The sequence below is a fragment of the Antedon mediterranea genome, chromosome 1 (assembly GCF_964355755.1).
Source record: "Antedon mediterranea chromosome 1, ecAntMedi1.1, whole genome shotgun sequence".
Taxonomy (NCBI): domain Eukaryota; kingdom Metazoa; phylum Echinodermata; class Crinoidea; order Comatulida; family Antedonidae; genus Antedon; species Antedon mediterranea.
This window is the reverse complement of record NC_092670.1, coordinates 15,889,390-15,916,557: the sequence shown is the minus strand read 5'-3', so window position 1 is coordinate 15,916,557 and position 27,168 is coordinate 15,889,390. Positions and strand designations below refer to the sequence as shown.

The window sequence follows — 27,168 nt, the reverse complement described above, 5'->3', positions numbered from 1 at the left end:
AGAAGTTTTTGATCGTAATTTATAAAATGTTTCATTTTATCAGATTGGTTCTTTTTTCTAATAGAAGTATTATGACAGCATTAGTTACTGATATATCACCCTTTTTTGGTAAATCCTTTTGTTAATATTTTAAGTCTGTTTAGGTTGAGACAAAATGTCGAAGAACCATCTGATTTTGCAGTTGTCACTAGATAGTGTCTAACTGACTATCGCAAGTCATCTATATACGAGTCTGACTGTATTAAATTCTTTTAATACACGATATCTCCACTCAACGGGAACCAAAATAGCTGGTGTATCATATTTTTATACTGAAGGCCGTACAGTTCAATAGTACTCCCCATGAGCATCACCAGTCTCCTTCATCAATTATTGTTATATTATACGTAAGTTTTTGTCGGCTTCTATTAGTACTAGCTTGCTATGGGACGGACAGGCTAAGAACCCTGGTCTAACGAATAGCAACATAATTACAGCTATATCGTGTATTAAAAGTATTTAATACAACCAGAAACGTATTTATATGACTTGCAATAGTCAGTTAGGCTATGTCTACTGACATGGCTGCATGAGTGGTGGATGAACCAGTACAACACTACGATCAAAACTGCATACCCTTTTTGCCTAGTCTGTTTAGGTTGAAACAAAATGTTAAAGAATCATCCGACTCTGCAGCTGTCAGTATCGTGTATTAACAGTATTTAATACAGTCTGACTCGTATCTGGATGACTTGCGAAAGTCTGTTAGGCTCTATCTACTGACATCTGCATAAACGGGTGGATGAACGAGTACAACATATACGATCAAAAACTGCGTACCATTCTATTTTGACCTAGATTTGAACTCGTCACCCGCAAACGCAATGTTAAATGTTGAAATTACGTGTGGGGAAATTGGATATATGTTATCCTGTGAGTCCATTTATGAAATGCTGAAATTGGTCTAGTAACGTTAAATGTTATCGTAAACAATTAATTATGTAGACAAAATAACCAGCCATCGGCGGAAAGATATAACATTTGTAATTTTCGTAATGTATGATCAGGTTTTTGCTATCATGCTTTGTTTTTTTTTATATTTTAATGTTATTTGTTATTATTTTATTTTTACATACTGTTATTTTCTTTGATAATTGACCATGTGTATTGCAATTCGCCTTCAAACATTATTTATTACGTTCATTATGGATCCCTAGGGATTTGGAAATGTTTTGAAAATAATGGTTTTGCTCTCTATTGTGGCTTAAGCCGTCAATATGGCGATGGATGAAGGGAGATGGTCCCCGGAGCCCTATGCTTATCTAGACGTTTGGCGTTTAATAACTTTCAAAAGGAGTCACGTTAGTATTAACGTTTGTAATACTTAACCCATACAAACAATATTAATTTACAGTAGTTACAATTAACAGTGTTTTCTGATATTATCATGCTTGCTTTGTCTTAAATTGTCATTTTGTTGAGAGTCCCATTTGCGATTTAGGTCACGAATTCAATATATACTTTTACTCATCTAACATAATTCATTTTTTTTGTAAATTGAATTTGAAATGAATGAATTTGCGTATGGTATGTTTAGTTTTCTTCGGGCAATGTTGCCTTCGTTCAGGTTGGGCTCATTCCTCGTCGCAGACCCCTGAGGCAATTCCATATAGCAAAAATATCTGTTATTGAAATTGAATGTCATGAATAACAATTTCTTTAAAACTCTGTTTCGTACAGAGGTTTCAGTAAATGACATAGTTGAAATGTTGCTTTCTAAATAGTTGTTCCCGCACAAAAGCGCGCCGCAAATAATTTGACCAATCACGACGCGATGGATAATAACTGTCGCTTGTGATTGGTCAATTCGCTTGCGTAATATATAAGCGTGGGGTGAAATAAGAAATATTCCAATAACTCATTTGGCGTATAGACTATAGAATGATAAAATCAACAGTGTACATTTTAGTAAACGGATGCGTATAATTATATAGAAGGAAGAACACCCCCCCCCCCCCCCACGAAAATGACAATGGCACTCATAATTCCTACGAACATGACCGTTCATCGTTAATGGCATGCCTTCCTTCAAGATTGTCTTAATAGGCTTACCCTATGGTGCAATTAAGGACAACATTGCATAATATTGCCGTACGGTACATTAAACTTGTGAAAAGTAGTCATAATGTTCATACATTTTACAGTACACACAAAGAATAGCTCCACAAACAAAACTTATGAAAATAATGTTTATATGGTATGGGCGGCCATTAAGGCCAAACCATACATGTTTTTAATTTAAAGCTAGAAATCGGACAAAATAATAGATAAAGAACAACAAATACCAGAATACAACTGTTAGATTAATATTGAATTATTTTTTGAATAACTTATGACAATGATGTTTATATGATATGGGTGGCCATTAAGGCCAAACCAGACACGTTTTTAATTTAATTCTAGAAATCGGACAAATAATAGATAAAGGACAACGAATTCCAGAATACAACTGATCAATATTATTATTTATTGAATTAAGGAAAATAAATTTAATCGTGACTTTAACAGCAACGAGGATGTTTTTATTTGTAGACTTACGGTAGTTTATAAATCAATCAACGCCATGAAGGTGTCTTTTGAAATGCTGTGACACTTTATGACAAGGATTTATTTCCTTTGAGAAATAAAGGTGTCGATCTGTAGGATTCGACTATTGTATTTATACATGCAATTAGTCTGTTTTCTACCTTCAAACGTAACCATCTATACATTACAGTAGATTCGGTTTCTTTGCTGGTTATTAATAAAGTACAGGTTTATTAATCTGTAATGATATAAAACTTTTGTTTAATAATAGATTGAGATAGCATTTTAAGGTGTTATTGATAGTAAAGTCGATAACTGCTTTGTCAGTGATACCGAAGATACGCGTATTTACGCGCAGGATGCGTATAAAACCAGCAATCACTAGTCTTTCATCCGCTTCAGCTGGGACGCTCCTGTTGCCAATTATTTGACCCTTTGTGATGTCATTTGCTTTGGTCCTTTAGATGGTACTGTATAATATTTATTACGGTATATGGATTACAGTTTAAACGTGTACAGAATTCGATGACACTCAAATGACGTATTGAAAGTACTTAGTTTACTGAAATTACAGTTCAGTTTGTGTTAAGGATAAAATCAAGATAATTAAGCTATTTTAAGTATTATTTTTATGGCCGTTGTACTCCGTTTCAACCGAACATTGTCATTGCAGGACAGGAGTTTGTACTTTGATTCTACAGATATCAACTAATGTTACTAATTTGTTGTCAGTATTTATTATAACAAACAAGTGCTATATATTTAAATACAGTAGTTTATAATAGTTGTATAATACGTATACTAACAGATTATAAGCCTGAGTTAAGCCATTGAAACGTAATTACGCACATGGCACAGTGATTATAGTTGGTAACGTATCGAACAAGATCTTTGATACGTTACAACGAAACAGTACCGTACAATATCACCCGATTCCCAGTGCTCCACATACTATCATGGAGTAATACTATCTATATTTCCGAAGTATCATAGGAATATTTGGTAAATACAGCGTCTCATTTATATCACATGTGGCGCCTGTATCATGTAAGGTTAGGTTAAAGTTCAGGTTTCTACTAGGTGAAACACATGTGATGTTGTATTACCAAATTTTCCTATGATACTTCGGAAATAGATACAGTACATAGGTTCGTAGAGAATGTACTATATTAAATAAGACGTTATATTATGAGTTCATAAATCTAAATGCACTTAAGTACTTTAGTTATTTAGGAGTAAAAATCAATATTTACCAGATTTTTTTTTTCTCTCTGTGAACTTTGCCTATTTTATCCGTCGTGTTTGTATAGAGATACCTTCGTATTCGGATTTTGGGGGGTTTTAGGAGATTTACGGGGGATTACTGTATCTCATTGCGACCAGTAATAAAGCACGCATCCTAATCACCTTGTATAACTGTTGTTCGTATTAACCTTTCCTAAATGGAAACGGCTTTACGTAATCGACCCTTAGAGACACAGTTGAACTGCGTTCACACGCTCAGCTTTCCTTTTCTATCCGTTTCTATGGCAACATCTCTTTAGGACAAGAGTAAAACAGATTTTGTTTTTTGTTATTTTGAATTTTTTCTGACGCTGTAAGTGATCTAATATTTTGGTTGAGAGTTCGTGTGTTAACTTCATGAAAACGTGTTTTTAAAGCTTTAAAGCCTATGAAGTCAGCTGACGTCGCTGGAAAAGTTGGTTACCTGTTGAATGTTCCTTCACTGATGCGAAAAAGAACGCACAATATTCAAACGCTTAACAAACGTACGCGTCTTTTTGCATGTACAACATTCATATATTACGAGTCGAGTGCCGCGAGCGGTTTAGGCAGAGGGTTAACAAACCATACCCATTGGTACAGGTTAAAGGCCCTCCTTGACCATTGTTCTGTTTCGTAGAACAGGTCTCCTCGAATAATAACTGGAGGTCCAGTACACAACAACCGGCTCGTGTGTACTTTTAAGCTTTTAGAGACGCAACGCAAAGACGTAGACGCAACGCAAGCGTGTTGACCAATGACAAGCGACTGTTCCAATAATCCATGGCTTGTGGTTGGTCAAATCACTTACGTTGCGTTACATCCTTGCGTTTCGTTCCTAGTGGAACCACGTTTTATAAAAGAAGAATTCATTGTATCTTTCTGAAGAGTAGGAGTTACCCAGGTGTAGCTGTCGATCTGAGCCCACTCCTGTCGTTCGTTCATGGTTAGGCACTGCACTGTGCTGTGACTACCATGGGCCCGCAGATGACATAATCCGAATTTCCTATATACAAAAGAATAAGTCATAATGCAGAATATGTGCAAGCCATTAATACAACTCTGGATGTCTTCTTTATTTTTCTTGACCGGCTCATTTTGTTAAGTTTAATAAGCATAAACGTATATGATGTTGTGGGGATTGTGCTATTATTATTAGGCCTAGATGTTTAAATTGCACGTGACGTTAAATATTTTATGATTGTTTTTTTTTCAATATCATCGTTTGTTAATTATTCAGAATGGAATTGTTTTGTAAGAACTTGTTTATAATATTTTGTTTTACGATTGCAAGGTCGTTCGATCAACATTTTTTTTTCAATATTGACCTCATTTTTAAACAACGGGATTGGTTCAGTAATAAAGACTGCGTGATGAATTGTTTATATGTTGTATAGGTTGTTTTAATCAATGTGTTTTATTTATAATCCTCGTTGTGGGATCGTCGTCTTCGATTACTACATTATACAACATATGATTGATATTTTGTTTTTAGAAATAAAATACTCATTAACAACAATACCACGCATAATGTTAGGGGTTATAGTACAGATGCATATTTGTCATTTGGTAATGGCATCGTATCTAGACCTACGTTCAACTGTATAATATGGCTTATGTTATCAGAGCGTGGGCTCGTAACAAACATGGTTTGATCTGTCGCAGGAAAATGAAAAAAAAATTGTTGTTTATGACATAGGTATACTTTTTGTTATTAGGTTTATGCTTTTTTATATACATTTTCAAAATATTATGTCGCCTATGAACAAAATAATTATTACGGTATTGATTTTTGTGTTTCAAATTTCTGGCTCACATAAAAGCAATTAGCCGTCTGCTATTAGATGTTTAAGACTGGTTCACACGAGAGAATGATTATCGTCATCTGTACGATTCACATGATGTTTTCGCGCCGAATCGTGATTAGATGTTGTATACTGTAAGTTCACACATGAACGGGTTTTTACGCATTTGCGTATAGTGTAAAATCAAGAATTGGGTTGACAAATCTATTTTGAGAACGGAGAGGGCGGGTTTTCGACCTCTTTGATCAAGCATCCTCTCTGTTAACACGATCACATTAAGTTGAAGACAATTTTCCTTATTTTCCATCACCGATTTCCATCCTAACACGACAACATTTTTACAAGTAAGTTTTCTAACAATCCGGCACCTTATGCGATGCAACTCATACTTATTATATTGTTAATTGCCGCAGTCTCCGAGTAGCAAAATATACAATGCTACTGTTTTCTAAAGCAGACGTACGGAATGTTGTATGATAGTTTGTCGGTCTTTTTTGAAGTTCAAAGTAAATTTAAAATATTGTGAGCTATTAAACAATTTCTGAATTTTTGGAGCAAGTTGACATTTTTATATGCCGTAAAACCGATTTATGATAAAATGAATCGAACATCATAAATCAATCTGAAATTAATCCATTGTTTTTAAGACGAATGAGTATATATATATATATATATATATATATATATATATATATATATATATATTCGTACAGCAGAAAATAAAACATATTTAGATACTAAGCAATAAACTATAACTTAACTTTAAGATAGGTCTTAGATAAATATGTCTCGTTGAATTGCATGTAGTTTGTCATACTGTACACGAGGCTTAACCTGGAAATCAAGTCCGCTTAGCGTAGTATGGTATGTGATGCATGTACCTAATCGCTAGTACGGTAGGCTATTAGTAAACAATAGTTTATAAATAAATCAAGAATTACAAATACAAATACTACAACGACAGAATCCATCAATCATATATGCTGCTTTTAAGACGCGCGCATATTATGAAAGCGCCAAGAAATAAACACAGCCAATTGCGAAAAAAATAGCAAAATGAAAAATGTCAGTATCTTAAAGATGTGTTTTATGTAATATAGGCCAGTAAAAAAACTACATTAAAAATGTTCCACGACCATTATAAATTGTTTAATGACGGGACCAAATTCGGGTTCTCTGGGTACATGCCAAAACTTAAATCGTCATCGATCCCATCTCTATCTATCTTTTTCAACTAGAAATTTTTCCAACATGCCAGAAATCACCAAGCATGAAAATAATTATTTTTTTACTCTAAGTTAAAAGATCTAATTTTGATTACATAGTTAAACATTTTACAATTGCTTTCATTGATATCACTACAGTTTAATTTACCGCATGTTGGCAATTCCCACGTGACTTCAGCCAAAGGTGTTAACAGACGAATGGTAATTGTAATTAATAGCATATTTCTGACTAATTACATTTATAGTTGTTGTACGTATATTCAATAATTTAACAGATTTGACATAAATTCGGAATACAGATTAAATATTGTATGACTATGCATTACTAAATAATGTAACGAAAAGGAAAGATAATTGACAAATATCACAATAAGTACCATTATATCGATAATTCATGACAACAGAATATATAGACACATAATTTGAAACGTGCGTTCACACGTTGATGATAATGATGCGCGCGTTCACCCTGTTTCACACACGCTTGTTCGATTGATTTTTGGCTTGCCTTTCCGAGTAGCTTATCTCATTCTAATCAATCAGGTTTAGGAAGAACATTCAGCAGTTATAAATTAAAGCTATTTATGTATCTCCTATTGCCAAAGGATACACATCGTATTCACTCTTAAATAACATCTTTCTTTCTTAAGGGTCGAATTAGTTGTAATGAATTATGTTTGTTTGTGATTGAAAATACTTAGCTTAGGACTTTTTTTTATTTAGACAATGCAACGTATGTGTTTTATGGTCGACGTGTGCTGGGCACTTACTGCGCCTATGTGTCTGTTCAATTAGTTAAAGACCGTACTTAGACGTGGTTACGACACAACATAGTAACAAGCACTTTCATTGGAGACAAGATGAACCCGGAGTAAGTAAGGATTACTGATGACTGAATAATGAATGATTGAAATGTACACTATGCAATCGCACCGCCGGCATAATGTTGTCACCTGAAGGCTCCTGTGTGCGATGAGGTTATAATGTACGACTAGAAGCACGTTTGAGTACGAACATACAGAATAATAATAATACTTAGAAATTCATTTCTGATGATAACATTTTAAATTTCGAACAAAATAAACCCTCATGATGTAGTATTACAATGCTTTGAATGAACTGCATTGATAGGCCTAAAAGTGGGCTAGCGGTAAGATGGAACTTTAAGTTTGAAACTTGCAGAAGCAGGTGTTTTTTTAGTAGAAAATAAATCGATTTGTCTCGTTTGAAATAAAGTTAAACCTGTAAAAAATAGAAAACTTTCGAATTGCGACGACAGGACTAGATATTACGTCGTCCCTATCTACTGTAAAATTGATTTCAATCTTTTCTCGACGACTGTACACCCTGTTCAAATGTACAGAGTAACAGAATACACGTACCTAATATATCATTATAATTCGTGAAATTCGGTCAGTTTTTTAACTAATCAATATTTCTGCATAGCAACAAAGACGAATTAATAATTTGGATCATTGGTACTAAATCTAATAAACTACTTTTATTAGAAAGTTTAATATAAAATTGCCTAACACTAGATATTACACATGCATTTTATTGATTTTTACCAATTGGATTACAAGTGAAAGGAAACATTTCTATTGATTCATGCTCATTTGTGAGTTGAAGCTAACAATTTCATAATTATAAAAATTCATCATTCTTGCAAGCCAATTTTCATAAATTTAACTTTTTTTTGTATTGTACACAACAGTCGTACTAATTTCATTACACACATTTTGAACATGCGTGTGGCAAATGTTTCATTTATTAAAGATATGTTTAGTTAACCTATGGAATATATATCAGGCGTAATAAGTGAATGTATATTACAGTGCTGTATTAAGCCAAAGTTAGAACTGGAAATGTTTTTTAAGCGTAAATTAACGGTTTCGTGTTCCCCAGCCCATGTTTTGTCCTTAACGCGCGCGAGTGTGTACCACTGTTCAATTTGCGTGTGCGTCGCGTCGATATTATTGCTTATTGTCTCAACGCAAATAATGCGCAAAAATGTGTGCGTCTATGCTGGGCTCTCAATCTAAAGTACCGTAACTCATTTAGTTTCTACGCGTTTAAAACGTTTTTAAATGTTTACTTTTACAAAAACATTAATATTAGCCCTTTTTTACTTTATTTTTTTTATGTAGTGGTTTTTTCTTTCTTATATGAATTATTGTTGTTAGATCAAAATTTATTCATTTTGACCAATTTATTTTTTGTGACAAAAGTCAAAACTCGATTAGTGAAAGCTATTTTTTGGCTCCTTTTCACATATTGTACTGTTTGTATGATGTGATAATTAGTTAGGCCTAAGTTAAAAGTTAAAATGGGAGAAAACTGCGACCAAAAGCGTTTACACAGTGTCGGCACTATAGTCTGATTATTTTCTAAGAAGAACAATGGAAAGTAATCATGATTAAGCCATCATGTTGATGCTTAAAGTCAAATAAGTAACTACTCGCCAACAGCAGTCAATTATTGTAAAGCGTTATTATTGAGGCAATACACCAGACCTTACTTTTAATAATAAGTAAAGATTGAAAAAAAAATGTATTACTAGATCAATGACTCGCATATATGGAATTCTCGAATGATTGATATCCCATTGCTTTTATTATTATTTGTTATATTAAGACGAGAGAAAGTAATACGATGTGAGCCGCTATGTGTTTCGCAATGCAACTGGAATACCTCTATAAAATTGTCGTTAAAAACTGAGTTAGCACTTTTCATGTTCTGTGCATTTTAGGAAACATGTATTTGTCTTATTTTTACATGCCTATCTATGCTTATACATACCCGTGTGTTTCTTGTTACACAAGGTTGATTAATTGTGATAAATTGATATAAATATCCACAATATTAATTTTCCATTTGAATTGAATTGAATTGAATTGAAATATTGAATTGAATTGAATTGAATTGAAATATATATTTATACTGGGTGGAACGACTTATTTGGCTTTACAAACATCATACGCAATCACCATACAAGCTTAAACTGCACTAAAATGTGTCGTTAATGCATTCGTAATCTTTTACAACTTTCTACATTAAACAGATTTTTAAAGGCCTCAACTGTCACCGATATTCATTTATTAACCAATTGTTTGAAATGATAACATTTTAAAATAAACTTTAAAATTAACAGCGCATTCTCTCATAACAATAATTCAATGTTTATATCGTTGTGTACCGCAAACTTTATATCGTTGTGTACCGCAAACTTTATATCTTGGTGTACCGCAAACTTTATATCGTGGTGTACCGCAAACTTTATATCGTGGTGTACCGAAAATTTTATATCAACATTTGATTTCGCCATCAAACAATAAAATTCATGGTACGGAAACGTTAATACATGATTCAACTTTAGGCGGTACTGTTTCTTCAATTGCGCTTCGTTATTCATTGTATTTATTCATAGTTTCATTTTTATTGCCAAGCGCGTGGTACTGTATGCACTATCAAACTAGTTGTGACAAATAAAATGGATGATGTGCCCAAATATGGTAGTGGTATGCCCAAATGTGGTAGTGATATGGCATCACCATGTCCATATGTGCACATCACATTTTTTGTCGCATAAAGTTTTATAGTGTAGACAGAGCTTCAAACTCGCATGATGATATCTTCTATAAAGTAGACCCAGCACACCCGTATAGCTTCTGCTTCTCGATATGTATATCTATACGCTGCAGTTTAGACAATTGCCAATTGCAGTTATATACATTAATTTATTATGGTTATAATCAAAATAGTTGTGAGTAGTTTTCCTAGTTTTCTGTCTGTTTTTGTCAAACATTGATTAACTATGCATCACCCGGAAAGACCTCGGATATGTTTTATCCAATTTTGAAAACGATATTAATAAGATTTTGTGCTTTGCTGCTTTCGGATGGAGACAAGGTATTTTTGTTGATTATGTTTTTAGTTCATTCACATTACTTGCGGGACTTGTTCGTCAACATTCATAGGGTCATATGTATGCCATCTCTCATTTTTCATTAGCGGTTGCTTGTAGTCATGTTCTTGAGATCATTTTCGATTTTCATCAAGTGTTTTGCTGTTTGTCCGAATGAACTGTTATTCAACCCGATTTCTGGATGGTTTAACTTCTTCATTTCATTTTTTTTTTAATCGGATCGGAGTTTGAATTAAATTATTGTTAATTCATAGTTCTTTGTTCATCAATGCATCAAGTTGGGCTAAGAACAATACTTGTTTAATATAGGTTTAGTTGCATTACATTTGTCACAGTGTCTCTTGTGTGTATTGGCATTTCCTACATTTACGGTTTCCCCGTCGTTCAGTTTTCTACAGCTGACATCCGCAGTTCGTTCCGTTTAACGGAACATAATTCCCCTCCGTTCAATTCTTTATAGCATAACATCGACAGTTCGTTCCGTTTAACGGAACATAATTCCCCACCGTTCAATTCTCTATAGCATAACGTCGAGACGGAACGGAAGACGGCGTTGTTCCATTATTTTACAAAACGGCTGCAATGGCACCGTCGTCCGATCCGTGAAACTGAACAAACTGTGGATTTACCTTTTCTCGACAAATAGTTATGCTTGGTACGTGCACTCACACGACGAACGCTTGGTATGATAAAACCCTTTAGTTTGTGCAATGCTCTAATTCTTCTTTTATTACCAATATTAAATTTTACGTTCGTGTCAGTTTGTAAGTAAACCTTGAACAAGTTAACAGGGAAAAATAGCATCACAACAAGGGACTGATGCCAAGTAGGCCTCGTACTGTGATGAGAACACGCTAAGTATTAATAAATAAGAACAAGAGAATGAATGTTGATAATAAGATTTATGAAAAATAAAACAATCGCAGAACAAAATTAATTAATGTTAGATGTGCTACAGACCTCTCTAGTGAGAGGTATAGTTTCATGATTTGCGTATAATTCATGTCAGTATTTCTAAGAATACAATAAGAACAATAACACGTATGTCTTAATTAAGTTTTTAATGAAATTATGCCTTACTAGGAAATTGAAAACCTTCCGGTCCCATTATGAGTTATGAATAATAATTTCTCCAGATAACAAATATAAACAAAAAGTAGAATTTCATTAAAACCACAAGCTTCATGAATGTTATGAATGATTATAAAAACTACAGATTTGTTTTTCTCAAGGAAAAATATATAAAAATACAATATAAAAAACCTTAAAAGTGACATTCGTATTCCTGTAACTTCGTTACACACTGCGATATAATAATTTGCGATTTGTGTGGTTTTCTGTTTTCAAAATTCACTGAGATGAAAATAATATTAAATAATAATAGCCGGTCCGACGTATAATCCTTAACATAGTTTTTTTTCACTTTGGTGGGTGTCGTGTCCCACTTTTATTCTCTTCAATAAAGATATATAAAATAGCACTAGTCTAACTACAACTCTTAATTTACATTATTTATTTATTTATTTTTTTATTTATTCAATTTCTGCCATAAACATATATTATAAAAGGAGGCACGGAAAGACCAAACAGGTGCTAAACACCTATGCTAGTTGGTCAACCCAGAACAGACAAAAATAAATAAATTACGTTCTACAATAAAAGCATCGACAAGAAAGCGACCAACTACACACATTACTCAATAATTACCTCCAGTTATTGTAGTCCTTAGCATATGTTGATGAGCATCTTAATTTATTCTTACATTACTCAATATTTACCTTCAATTGTTGATGCGCACAGGTTTCATAGAATCCCACATTTAAACGTGCGTGTATCAATAATGATATTGCTGTGTGTACATAAAGCCATAAATGTTATAAATTAGAGCAATAAAACTGTTTCTACTTACGGTTTACTGTAAGTATTGCAAATTATTGTATTTGTCCAAATAGATAAAAGGAATTAAAAATTACATGTTTGTTGTCTGCCAGTTTACTAGAGCATTGTTTAGCGTACGTTCAGTTTGGTAGTCAACGTTCAAATAAATTGAAAATTGAAGTTCGGTTGCGAATCGCTAACTCGCTCACAAATGACGCAAAACGAGCGAACAGATAATGATGACGATCTGTGAGTGCTTTGGATTGGTTGAAGTCTACAGTATTTGAAAACCTGGCAAATGTTTCAATTGTATGACAGATGTACGAAAAACATATTTGTAAACATAATCTAAACTACTGTGCGCTCAGGCCTAAGCATCATGTGATACTAAGACGTGATTGGATGAATTCAATTCATCAATAGTATATAATTTATTAAGAAATATAGCTTCAATCTATAGATGATACCTTTTTTGTGATCCGAAAAAAAAATGGGAGGCGTAACTGCGTATGACGTCAGTGCCACTGCCTTAATATAAGTTTCTAAGAAGAAAAAAACAATACAATGATAAAGTAATCCAGTAGATTTGTTGTAGAATAGATTTTAAATCCAATGGATAAGCAGTTATTATACTGTAGGTAGTTCAACGTGGATTTTGTGGTTTTTATATTGTTTTTCTCTGTTCAAGATAGCTCAAATTAAAATAATCGTCAAATCCTTATAAAATGATTAGTGCGTATTCGTATTGTTGTTGTTTTACAGAGATTGATACCGAACCGAAGTACTTCTTTCAGACGTTTCCATTTGATTATTGGTACAGAGGGCGTTCTAAATAAAATGTATTATGTGTATTAATCGAGCTCGAGTTAAGTGTTGGCTTAGGTACGCGCTCGCAAAGGGGTGCTTGACGAATTATTACAAACTTCAAGCTTTTATTTGAAAATGTGAGATGGTATATACCTTACCTTAGTACAGGTGCCACATGTGATACATTACACTGCATTTCAAAATTTGCCTGTTTATACAGATGCCACAATGTGAACAGTACAAATATTCGAGTGGTCTGTGGACCAGGTTTGCCGCCATTTCTGAATACACTTTTTTCAGGTCATACTGCTGTTGGACGTACGCTTGTCACACGAGACGCAATATGTTATTTGATCACTACTTCATCACAATTGCAAATTCATGTGCCTGCGGCTTTGTTTGATTACCATTAATATCATTATCATTTCCTTTCATAATTCACTATAATTGTTATTCTTGATTTAAAATGTGATCAATTTATTTGTGTCATTTTCGTGTTTCATTTCTATTTCTTTACACGATAGGTCTATCGATAAATACAGTTAGTTTAGGTCTATAGACGATGGAGTATTCCTAATAAGACAAATATTTTGGCCTACATGGCGTGTCATACTATACTTGAGCTGAATTTCGAGAAAATATATACAACGAAGTAATCTATAGACCGTAACCATCATTATCATGAGTCAATAGTTGTTGTTTGGTCACATTCGTATTTTTACATCTATTATTATTGCAGTAAAAGCAATCACTTTACTATTATTCTTTACTCTATAATGAACTCTATCTATTCAGACATTGATGTGATGTGGAACTCCTGACTTTACCACATTTGTATGTGATGTATTTGTAATAGCATTGTGTTTCATCGTTTAACACGTACTCTGAAGTTTATTTCTTTTATCCTCAGTTGTGTAACGAATCATTACACTTGCATTAGTCTGTAACCGCCATCAAATGCAAGGTCTTGTCTTCAACAATCTCACTTGAAATATAGCAATATTACTAGAATACTAGTTTAATAAATACTGTATTGTTGTAACATCTGTTAGTAAAACGATTAAAACAAACTTGTATAATTGTAAAGTTCTCTACAACAACATATGTATAGCATTGAAATTTAGTTGAATTATTATTCTCTGTATAACCGTTGACATGGAGACGCGTCGAAAATGACACTATGGAACAGAGATTGCCAACTACATATCGCTATATATTATATTTTTTGACTTAAGAACTTGGTTCACTAGGACGCAACGCAACAACGTAAGCCGCAACGTAATGCGTGGTTCCCACTAGAACGCAACGCCGCAACGTATTGACGCAAAGTGTTGCATTGCATAATCACAAGTGGGAACCGAGACTGCAAACATCGTAGGTTTGATTTCACGCAGACGTGACGGGGGCAAACACAATTATTAAGCTTGGTTCCCACTAGAACGTAACGCAAGGACGTAAACGCAACGCAAGCGTTTTAACCAATGACAAGCGAAGTTATAGACAGTTAGCAATCACAAGCGAATAAGCCATCGCTTGTGATTGGTCAATTCACTTGCGTTGCGTTACGTCCTTGTGTTGCGTCGCTAGTGGGAACCACGCTTTAGAAGGCTATTTGCTTACGTTGCGTAGATTGCGTCGCTAGTGGGAACCAAGCTTAAGCAAATTACCAATCACAAGCGGCAGTTAGAATAATCCATCGCTTTTGATTGGTCAATTCGCTTGCGTACTACTTATATCCTTGCGTTGCGACGTAGGCACAGGGTAATCAATTTCACCAATCACGGCTTGATGGATGGAGCATCTGAACTGTCGCTTGTTGACAGTTTATTACGCGATGTTTTTACATTGATTATTAAGAGGACCTTGAATAAAGCCCGAAACTATCGGGTTAATATAATCTATAATCTATATCGATGTTCAAGAAGGAAGAAAGCCAGTAGCATTGTTATAAGTACGATTAATATTATTAATGTCATCAAACGAAAATATTATGTCTTGTTAACGAGCAAATCTGTTGAAATACGAACTTGCTTGCAGCAAAAACATAAAGAAATACATAGGCCTAATAGAGCGCTCTCTTGTTTAACACATTATTATTGTGTATATTTTTTGTATCTTTTATTTATTTATTTAGGCCGACGTCTGTCGAGAAGCCAGGACTGTTTGAAGCACCTTGTTTGGTCCTATCATATTGATCTAGGGCTTCTCTCGTCCATTGCTCACCTTAACCAGAGGAGAGGCACAAGCCAATACGTCTGTGACAGATACTAGATGCAGGAGATGCCATAAGAGTCAGTAATTTCAAATGCCTATAATGGGAGCCGACATTCCCATGATATCCCACCCAAGCTCTATAACCGGGCCCAATGTTGCTTTACTTCGGAGGTCTGACTAGAACCGATGTTTAACGTGGTAAGGCTGTATTTCAATTTGTTATATGCATGCTTATGATGCGCACTAACGTTCCCGGTGATACACTCACTAGTGTTAAAATCCTGAACATCTCATCTCATAAAAACAGTATAGTATATAAATGTCTTAAAAAGTGTCCAAACACAACAATTTGTTTATTATATATTATGTATCTATATTTCCATGTCACTTGTCTCTCGGTTTAAAATACGCGTATACACGAACACGGTTTAAAAGACGTGTTTTGATGACCAGCGTAACGTAACATAGGTACCTTTACACGTAAAAATAGAGATGATGAACCAGGTCGTTTGAATGAGTGATAATGACCTAAGGATAAACGAAACAATCGGAAACAAATGAGCTTCCGTTTACGAAGAATGTCGGGTACGTTTAAGGTACATGGAATTTATTTATTATAACCGTGAATTTCTCTAAATTATGTAACAAGTACACATATTTTACCTCCGCCAAGGAGGTATATGTAATCGGTAGCGTGTGTTTGTTACTTGGCAAAAAGAATTTTGCCAAGTATAGTATTCACTTTGTTACTTGGCAAAAAAGAATGTTGCCAAGTTTAGTATTTACTTTGTTTGTTACTTGGCCAAATTGAAAATTGGCCAAGTATGTTGATTGGTGCGGTTTGTGGGTGTGTGTGTGTGTGTGTTTGTTTGTTTGTCATCACTCTAGCGCTCACAATTTTGATTCGAATGACTGGTTAAAATCCGGACAACGGACCACTTTTAAAAATTATTTTCAGACCTGCTAGTGTTAAAAGATAGGACAGGATTATCAAAAGCCGGTGAGCAGTCTTAAATTAACAAGTAAACTTAAATTGCATTTTCTCGGGAACTACTTGTCCAAAAAACTTCATTTTTGTACAAGAGGCAAGAGTTATAATTTGTGATTTGTAATTTTAAAACTGAATTAGATTTATTATAGAGGTTTTTTGATGCGAGTAGTTTACAAAACCTATTTCTTTTCAAATTCACCCGTGTGTTTTTCGCGTTGCTGTTCTATTGTTAGCCGACTGAAGCTATTGTTCGTTGAAAGGCTGGTTACATAACCTGTACACCAAACTCGTATACACATGATTGTAGTGAAATTAGCCTAAATCACACAGCATAAGAAACACACTTTTGGTGAAAATTGGGTCAATGTCAGGAGGCCAATTTTGATTTGGCCAAGTATCGCGCTATGCGCGAAGGCTAGTTTGTATGTTTGTTTGTTAGCACGATAGCGCCTACAGTTTTCAAGTTATCTTTCTGAATTTTTGGGTGTAGATAGGTATTTACTTTCAGACCATGCCTATTGAAAATCAACAAAATTGGTTTATTAATAACTTCACAAATAACAAAAATGATATTATTTTCAGACCGGCTGTAGTGTTTTTTGATACGAGTATTTTTTAAAAACCTATTTCCGTTTGTTTTTCGCGTTGCTGTTCTATTTTTATTCAAATTAAACTATTGTTAGTTGATAATTAGTTTTTTTAGTACTGTACTTGCGTGTGTCCTTCCTTATTTCATTCTGTACATAGGTATATATATTTACAGAACATGCCTATTAATTTTCAGGAAAACTGATATATTGGTCATGTCTCAAAAGCTTATCTTCCGTACAATATATTAAAAAGCACGCATTCTGTCTTTTTTTAAATATGGGCATATTCTTTGATATGGACCAAAATATTAGTCGACTGGTCACGCGGTTAAGCTTACTACATGGGTTAAGGAAGAAGCGCCGCAAATCCGCACAGCTTCAAGACACTCCTCGACCGTTATTCTGGTCAATCTTGATTTTAGAAAGGTCATTGTTGTAATGCCGGAATTGTTTGTATTAAACATTATTTAAACAAATTATTAACCTTAGTAGTATTTTAACCATGTAAAGCTAATACCTAAAGCAGAAATTGTATCTTTCAACATGCTCCCAGTCAGTGGATATATTTTGCCAAGTACTTCACTCAGTTTCTGAGTGCTTTCATCTGTTTGTTTGTTTGTTTGTTAGCAGGATTACTCAAAAAGTAATTACAAGATCTTTACCAAAATGAATATACAGATAGATATGTGGTCAAGGACCATTCCATTAAATTTTGGGACCATTGTCCCAATTCTGGACCACTTTTTAGTATACTTTTCAGACCTGCTAGTGTTAAAAGATAGGACAGAATTTTTCAAAAGCCGGCGAGCAGTATTAAAGTAACAAGTATACTGAAATTGCATTTTCTCGAGAACTACTTGTCCAAAAAATTAATTTTTTTACAAGAGGCAAGAGTTATAATTTGTGATTTGTAATTTTAAAACATAATTTGATTTAATGTGCACGTTTTTTGATGCCAGTAGTTTAAAAAACCTATTTTCTTTTCAAATTCACTCGTTTGATTTTCGCGTTGCTGTTCTATTGTTAGTCAACTGAAGTATTGTTAATTGAAACGCTTGTTACATAACCATTACCCCAAACTCGCATACACATGCTTGTAGTGAAATTAGCCTAAATCACAAACAGCATTAAGACACACACAAATATATATATATATATATATATTTTTTACCGGAGAAATCTTATGTAGGAGAATTTTACAGTAGGCGGAGGTATGCACTCTCGGAGTGGCTTTCTAGTTTTAGAATGTTGTCACCTTTCGCCGCGTTGTGATTGTGCGTACAAACAACAATTTATAATAATTTTCGCTTCCTACAATAATTGGTTAACGAAGATTTTCGAAAATGAAAATTGTCAAATTATATACTTACGTCGGTATTGGTATGCAAACAATCGTCGGCGCACATACGAAATGTTAATCAAATGTTATGAAACATTCGAATGTCGACAAGAATATCATATTTTATTCATACTATTATGTTTGATAAATATACACGTTTTTTTATCCGAGAAATAAATGTTGTGAAAAATTCATACTAAAGAGACGGGTTTCTATGCGCGCGGAAGTCCTACAAATCTTCTGTGTGAGAACCCGTTTGTGTTGAAGAAACTCAGTCAACACTTATTTATGGGCCATTTCTTTTCTGTTTTGTGTGTGGCTGTTACGATGTATCATAAAATGTTGCCGTAGGAACGTGCTTTCGTTTCTGCACGTTTTGAAAGAAAGAAATGACAGTTAATTCTGGGTAATTTTGATATTAATATTTATACATGTCAAATTCAATAGTAATATTGTATCAACTAGACTAGTTATACTATATATGGTGTTTATAGTATACTATATATGGTGTTTATAGTATACTATATGTGGTGTTTATAGTATACTATATATGGTGTTTATAGTATACTATATATGGTGTTTATAGTATACTATATGTGGTGTTTATAGTATACTATATATGGTGTTTATAGTATACTATATGTGGTGTTTAGTGTTTTAAGAAAAACAACAGAAGAAAAGAGTAAAAGACGAAGAAGATTAAACACACACATACACAGACTACCGGATGATACAACAATTAAACAAACAATGCAGAAAACTGAAAAGAAAGATAAAAACACACCAGGAAGACCAAAAGAAAACTAGATAAACCAAATAAAAAAGATTTAAAAGGAAAAATTGTAAACTTTAGCACAATAACAAACCATCCTGCAAAAACAGATATATATGGAAACAATTCGTGGAGAGCGTAATGACGGAAAACGTTTCAAGAAGAAGAAGAAAGCAGAATATCCAGGACACAATTTTCTTTAAAATTTCATTAAGATAATAATTTACTCCTGTGTCGTTTACCGCCACAAAATCCCGTGTCGTCTGCAAAAATTTCCACTACAAATGAATCATCACAAATATTAATGCAGGTATAATATTTTATAAATCTCCTGGAAACATTCATTTATGCAACACACAAGTTATATAAAATGATGATCAGAGACTGGTCGTATTTCAATCCATTAAATTAAGATACTCTTCACAAATGTAATGTGGGATTTGTAAGCACTTATACGTCTTTATACTTTGGATAGAACATAGAGCACAATAGGGATTTTTTTTCCTTTATTATTTTGCAGTCCATTGCAAATAAGTACAGTGTATCCCTCCTCCAAAGTTCTCCATTTTCTTCACTCTTTTGCTATTCTCAACCAGTTGTTTTCGTATTTCTTCAGATCATTTCTCTTTTCTATCTCTTTTTTGGGTTGCCTCTTTTTCCTTTTCCCTCCCTTGCTTGCAATCTGCTTGTCATTTCATTTCATTCATTATTCGGTCTATTTCAGTATATTATACATAACAAAGAAAAACTGAAATTGGGGAGACCATGGTCAACCTAAAGACCATGGTCAACCTAAGTGAACTTAATCACCGTAGCTGTCCATCTATTGTTTTGCAATATGGATTACCCACCACCACCTCTTTTAGCAATCTTGTAGCAGATTCCTGGTTCTAGTTCTTTCCCTGCCTATACTTTGCATGAAACCTTATCATTATTGTCAATTTCAACCATTCTCCGTTCCTTCGGATACTGGGTTGATCTTATTGTTTGTTTGTTTGTTTGTTTTATCTTTATACTGGGTGACCTCTTCAGTCAAAGACTGATCTCCCAGAGGGCCCAGTTGGTGATCAGTGGCTGTGATGTACTAATACACCGGGGTAACCCCCTACTCGTCTCGAAAGATGTACTAGGTTCTTTAAAGTGCACACGAGCAAGTTGTGTACACTGGACCTACGGTTTATAGTCCTTATCCGAGAAGACTCGTTCTACCACCAGAACCATGGAGTGAGTGAGCCTCGAACCCCTGCCGATGTTATGGCTACGTGATTACGGTTCCACTGTCTTAACCGCTCGGCCACTCACTCACTTAACTTGTCTCTTCAGTAAATCTCCATAATAGATATTATTAAAGCTACTTGTACCGTAATGCATATGTTCTTTTTCTAATCAAATCAATTTATTATTCATGTTTACGTTATCTATCTTAAGTTCCATATTATATTCACATTTCCTATAGTGATATTCATAACTGATTTGAATTTATATTAATTACATTAGTGGATTACATAAATGCACAATATTATTAATTGTGTGGCTCTAGTCAGGATTGTACTTTTACTTAAACATGTAAATGGAAGATTAAGCTTTACATTTAAAACGTAATGGAATTTTCAGAGACTTTTGATTTCATCAAGTGGCATTTGCGACCATCTGTCGATAGAAATAGAATATGTATAAACATCATGCGTCTGCCATTTTACTCGCAAATCAACCGCGTTTATCTTTCGTTCATCGCGTTATATGTCTGACGCTATACCATGACAAGATTTTGGCGAACAACAAAATGAAAATACCTGTTAGGCCTATACTTGCGCATTCCATTAGTTTTTAGAATGCAATGCCTGAGTTGAAATAAGCACGGTATTACGTCAGACTGTATTCAAAGCATGTTTCGTTGTTTTATTATAGACTCACTACGATTCTGCTTTTTATAGTGCGCCAATAAACGCAATTTGAATTTATTTAAGTAATAAATTCGAAATATGTTTTCATTAAAAAACAGATTGTGTTTCAGCCTAATGCGGTTCCAGACGGATCATTATAATATGTTTTTATACACACCAAAATGAGAACGCAGAATTACTTTTATAAATAACAATATCATCATGGAGGTAGAAATCCCTTGTTGTTTCAGCCAACTTTGTCTTGAACATTTTTAATAGCTATCATTTCTTTTCTTTTTCTGCTTATGATTACAATTACTACAATCTTCTTCTGGTGTCTTTTCCCTATGAACGATGACTTAGTGGACATCTTCATGTCTGGCCGGCTATTAGTTGCAATTGGTCCTGGAAACCCCCATGTCCCTGACCGTTGCCAGTCGTTTGTATGAATTGGACTCTTTGTCTTCCCGCTTTTCTTTCCGTCAATTTTCCCAGTTAAATGTTCCATTCTTTCTTTTAAAATAGTATTTTATAATGTAATTTTATTATTTTGTTGTTTTATTTTATCAGGAATATTATTAGGGGGGCCTATATCTAAATTTTATGTTTCATTTAGTTCTTTAATTTGTGACCCACATTATCTAGAATTTTACTATAAATCTTAAAGTAATCGTATTTTTTTAAAGATAGTTTAGGCCCTATTTCAATTTTCAAGATTTTTCTTATGATAGCTTTGTGATAATATTTTATTCCATATAATTGAAATGCTGATTGACATAACATACAACATACTGAGGAGGCGTTTTGTAGTAAGTTATGCGAATGAAACTCGATAGGTCATGATAAACCGACATATCATAATTGCTCAACTTTCTATAGATATATTAATGGGTACGATACAGTTACGATGATAGCCATACTTCGAGTGAAGATTAATCGGTACATACAAAATATTATTTTATTTAACGATGCCGTGGTCATTATATAGTTCACACTCGGGGCCTATCGATATGCAGTCATTGAATTAATAATAGTAATATTTACCAACTGCTTCAGTTTGATAGATTTATTGTTTTGTAATCTCAAAGTTGATACTCGTGTCGTACGTACAGAAGCCGTACATAATATTAACAAGCGTTCGAATCTCAATCGCTCCGTGTTTAAGTCTTCTCAGATAAGGACTATAAACCGTAGGTAAAGTGTACACAAAATACTCGTGTGTACTTTTATTCGTGTATTCAATTAGTTTATTCAATAAATAAACTTTAAAGAACCTAGTACATCTTTTGAGACGATTAGGGGTTAGGGTTACCCTGGTAGTACTAGTTCACACAGCCACTGTCACACACAGTCTTCTGTTAGGCCTCTAGTTCCGTAATAATCAGTATGTTGATTGTGGAACTTATATGACGATGAAAAGCTATATCATTTCACCACCATGTCGTGGTGCACACTGACGGGTTTTAAAAAACACAGACAAAATGAAACTAAATTGTAATGTTTTATGATTTATTCTGACAATACAAAATGTGGACTTGACGTTTCATTGTAGTAAACTATATTCGTTTAACATTAAAACGTTTTTAAATCTAATCTATTTATAGGCCAATAACTTAACGCCATTAAATTTGTCAACTATATGTAATTTTTCACTCTGTTATAAAAAAGTTGAATTCAATAACTAGTGTACCTCATGCATAAAACAAAAGCACAGACAGAAATAAAAGTAAATTGTAATGCTTTATGATTTATAATGTCAATACAAACATTAAAAATACAATTAACGTTTAATATCGTAGTAACAAAATATTCGTTTAGCATTAACACGTTTTTAAATCTAATTTATTTATAGGCCAATAACTTAACGCCATTGCATTCGTCAACTATATGTAATTTTCACTCTGTTGAATTCAACAACTAGTAACATTACTTCATGCATAAAAGGATCGAAAGCACCATACCAATAAAAGATATAACAATCACATTTTACATTGTCCAAAATTGACCAGTATGTGATATATTTCTATAAAAGGTTACTGTTCTGTGTGTTCTTCAACTTCTTCTTCAATACTCTATTCAATCCACGTCTCAATAATTTATATTTTTACAATCGTTGTAAAACTGATTGCTTAGCTTTGTATATGGTGATTTGTTTAATTGTTTTTTTTATTTAATCTTCTTAAAATGCTTTTAAATTATTAGCTTAGGAAGTGTTTAGACAGAATGTGAAGGAAACAATGGTAAAATATATGACTATAGAATCGCCAACTTGCAAGGACAGGGAGTGCTTTAGACGTGTAACGCACCCCGTCGGCCTAGACCCACGCATTGATGTTTCATCAGTGGTCATCTGGACCTAAACCACCAATATTGTGTTGAAGATCGAATAATACCGTGACGTACCAACTTTCCAGCAGCGCATGCGTACAATAAATTAACATGATCTAACTTAAGCTCTACACTATTAAACTTTCTGTTTCAACAAATATGATGTGCCCATATATAGACATGATGTCATATCACTACCATATTTGGGCACATCCAACTTTTTTGTCAAACTAGTTTGATAGTTTGGCCAGAGCTTTAGTTCCAATGTTATCGCAAATCCAACGCTTCCATTATATATCCATGGCTATATACCATGTGTAATTGTGTTTATTTTCATAACATTTATCATACAATAGAACATTTACTATTAAGTTGTAAGGAAATATGTTTAATATAAAATTAACACGGGTATAATCTGACATTAATAAACACTTTGATCGTGCACGCCAATCCTTTATATGCTATTTGATCATTTTACGGCAAAATTATTATCGATTGGATGATGCGGATACAGCTGTCTAAATTATACATCTAAACGAGTTAGTTCATTATTTCATCGTTAATCTCTACAACTATCAACGTACATGAAAAACAGCGATGCAACCTGATCTACTATCTAGATTTCAGTAGATATAAAATCTTTTAATCCACTTTAAAAACATCCGCATTAGAAAAATACGACGATTATTATCTCAGTTGCTGCTCCAAAAATGTGAAAGTAGGACGCTATCTACAAGTAGTTTTGTGAATTTGGGGTGTTTATACCAATTGGTGTAAACATTATTATTTTACTTTATCTCAGAGCTTCTTCCAAGTATAGGACATGGATGAAGACTTTCCCCAAGTATTTATTTCGATTCTTATCGATGAAACGCCATATGTTCCAAAATGTTTATATTTTTACTAATATTAATCCAAAAAATCGGTAATTAATACAATACAGTGTAACCTATAAGGGAACACCTTCAGACTCAATACAGTGTCACCTATAAGGGAACACCTTCAGACCCAATACAGTGTAACCTATAAGGGAACACCTTCAGACCCAATACAGTGTCACCTATAAGGGAACACCTTCAGACCCAATACAGTGTAACCTATAAGGGAACACCTTCAGACCCAATACAGTGTCACCTATAAGGGAACACCTTCAGACCCAATACAGTGTAACCTATAAGGGAACACCTTCAGACCCAATACAGTGTAACCTATAAGGGAACACCTTCAGACCCAATACAGTGTCACCTATAAGGGAACACCTTCAGACCCAATACAGTGTAACCTATAAGGGAACACCTTCAGACCCAATACAGTGTCACCTATAAGGGAACACCTTCAGACCCAATACAGTGTAACCTATAAGGGAACACCTTCAGACCCAATACAGTGTAACCTATAAGGGAACACCTTCAGACCCAATACAGTGTAACCTATAAGGGAACACCTTCAGACCCAATACAGTGTAACCTATAAGGGAACACCTTCAGACCCAATACAGTGTCACCTATAAGGGAACACCTTCAGACCCAATACAGTGTAACCTATAAGGGAACACCTTCAGACCCAATACAGTGTAACCTATAAGGGAACACCTTCAGACTCAATACAGTGTCACCTATAAGGGAACACCTTCAGACCCAATACAGTGTAACCTATAAGGGAACACCTTCAGACCCAATACAGTGTAACCTATAAGGGAACACCTTCAGACCCAATACAGTGTAACCTATAAGGGAACACCTTCAGACCCAATACAGTGTCACCTATAAGGGAACACCTTCAGACCCAATACAGTGTCATCTTAATAATATAGAGGTGTACCCTGAATGGCTGCTCCTTGTTATCAGTTTTGTTCCCACTAACATTAGTTCAGCACGGTATTTTTACAACCCTCCTTTTCTTTTTTAAAATCCTGGATCTGCGACATGCAGATGATACCTTACGCCTGTGGTTATAAACTGTATACGGTATATAGTAGCCTAATTTATTCATTAGTATGTCGTTAAAAGAATTATATAGATGATGATAATGACGATGATGAAGATGAACTTCCCTGAACTACGTCTTTTTATAATTTTTTTTTAAAGTCGATGCATTGTACATTATATGCTGTACCACGTTATTCCTTTTTGGAAAGCCCTGTGTACAAAATACTGCAATATGATAAATTCATCGGCTTAAATCTGCTTCAAGTGTAATTTTAGCTACAGCATGGACCTATAAATTAGTAGGCTTGCATGCATAATAACAGATAGTTTGTAGAAAGTAATGAAGGACAAACCTTTTAAAGGAGTGTATTAATCTGTAAAGCATTTCTCTTTTTTATCACTCAATATCGTAAAACATTACTAAACGTAAATTGTGAATTGCAGCAATTCTAATTTTATGACCCAATTTAATGTTTTTGCGAGAGAAAACATGGCTTTAATACGACGATAGCCAGATCGTAGACAGATCTTTGGTCAAATCATGGTAACAGTCTCGTCGGACGTACAATTCCGTATGAAGAGACAGTGTGCTATGGCTATCCTGCTGCATTCAAAATGCTAGTGTTATATACATTTTTTATTTGCTATGCTATTTTCAAATCATTTACGCAGATAGCGTGCGCCATATACAAAGGAATAGACTGTCAGGTGTTGTTACCATAATTCCAATAACCAATTAACGAAGTAAGTTATCTAACCGGTTACGTTCGGATATCCAGATGCCGAAACGTTTTGTAAGTTGCCGGTAATGAGTTGTAACGAAATTAGGAAGTTAGAAGTTATTGGTATTAAAAGGTAGTTAAATTCATTAAGTGGGGTGATTTATTTTATATAATTATGCAGAAATATACCACTTTTTGGAATGAATTGGTATTATGCTCATTGGTTTCATGATCTTAATTAATTTATAATCATAAATGTGTAAAAATGTACGCCAATGTTTTATTGACATTTCATTTACCGTACCATACGAAATTTCGGTACAATTGTGCTCACATTCTGGTTTGTGTGCGTGCGTAAAATGTAGGCGTGCATATACACATTTCGATGGTAATTATTGCTGTTATGAGGCGTTATCAATTTGATCGTTTGCACTTTTGGTTGTGTGTCGTTGATGAGTTATTAATATCTCAAGGCAGTGGTAATATTTAATTGTTTTTTGGTGCCAATACCTCTATGTTTTTATTATCATGGTTCCCAGTGGAAATATATTTAGATTAAAATTTAAAATCTGATGGTTATTATGGCCATAAATCTATATAGTTATAGGTAGTGTAAAATAAACCATTAATATATCGTTCCCGTTCGTCGATTCATAATGTAATAATTGAAGTGTATCGGAATAACTTTTATTTTTATGATTTGTATTAATTGAAGTTGTTGTATGGGGTACACGCTTTATTGGCGAGGTAAATTGTGCTGTGGTGAAATGCATTAAGTGAAAAGTCAACTTGCGCATGCACATAGTGACATGCTATGATAGAACTGTCAACAACCAAGAATATTAAGCCTTCGTCATCATTAGATCGGTTGGACACGATCTCGATAATTGGTTGTTAACGTCCAATAGGCCTAGTATGAATTGAAAACATTT

The 27,168-nt window shown here is 34.0% G+C and overlaps 1 protein-coding gene across 3 annotated transcripts in view; it reads right to left on the bottom strand.

The window, feature by feature from the left end:
- LOC140058568 (guanylate cyclase 32E-like) overlaps positions 1-12,825 on the bottom strand; it is a 36,935-nt gene extending 24,110 nt beyond the window's left edge. For 2 of the 3 annotated variants that reach the window (XM_072104244.1, XM_072104260.1), the window contains exon 1: positions 12,694-12,825. The gene's annotated coding sequence lies outside the window, so the exon portion shown is untranslated. Of the gene's footprint in view, positions 1-12,562 lie in introns of all 3 variants that reach the window. The other variant, XM_072104253.1, reaches the window with a different exon arrangement.
- Positions 12,826-27,168: the final 14,343 nt, after the last annotated feature.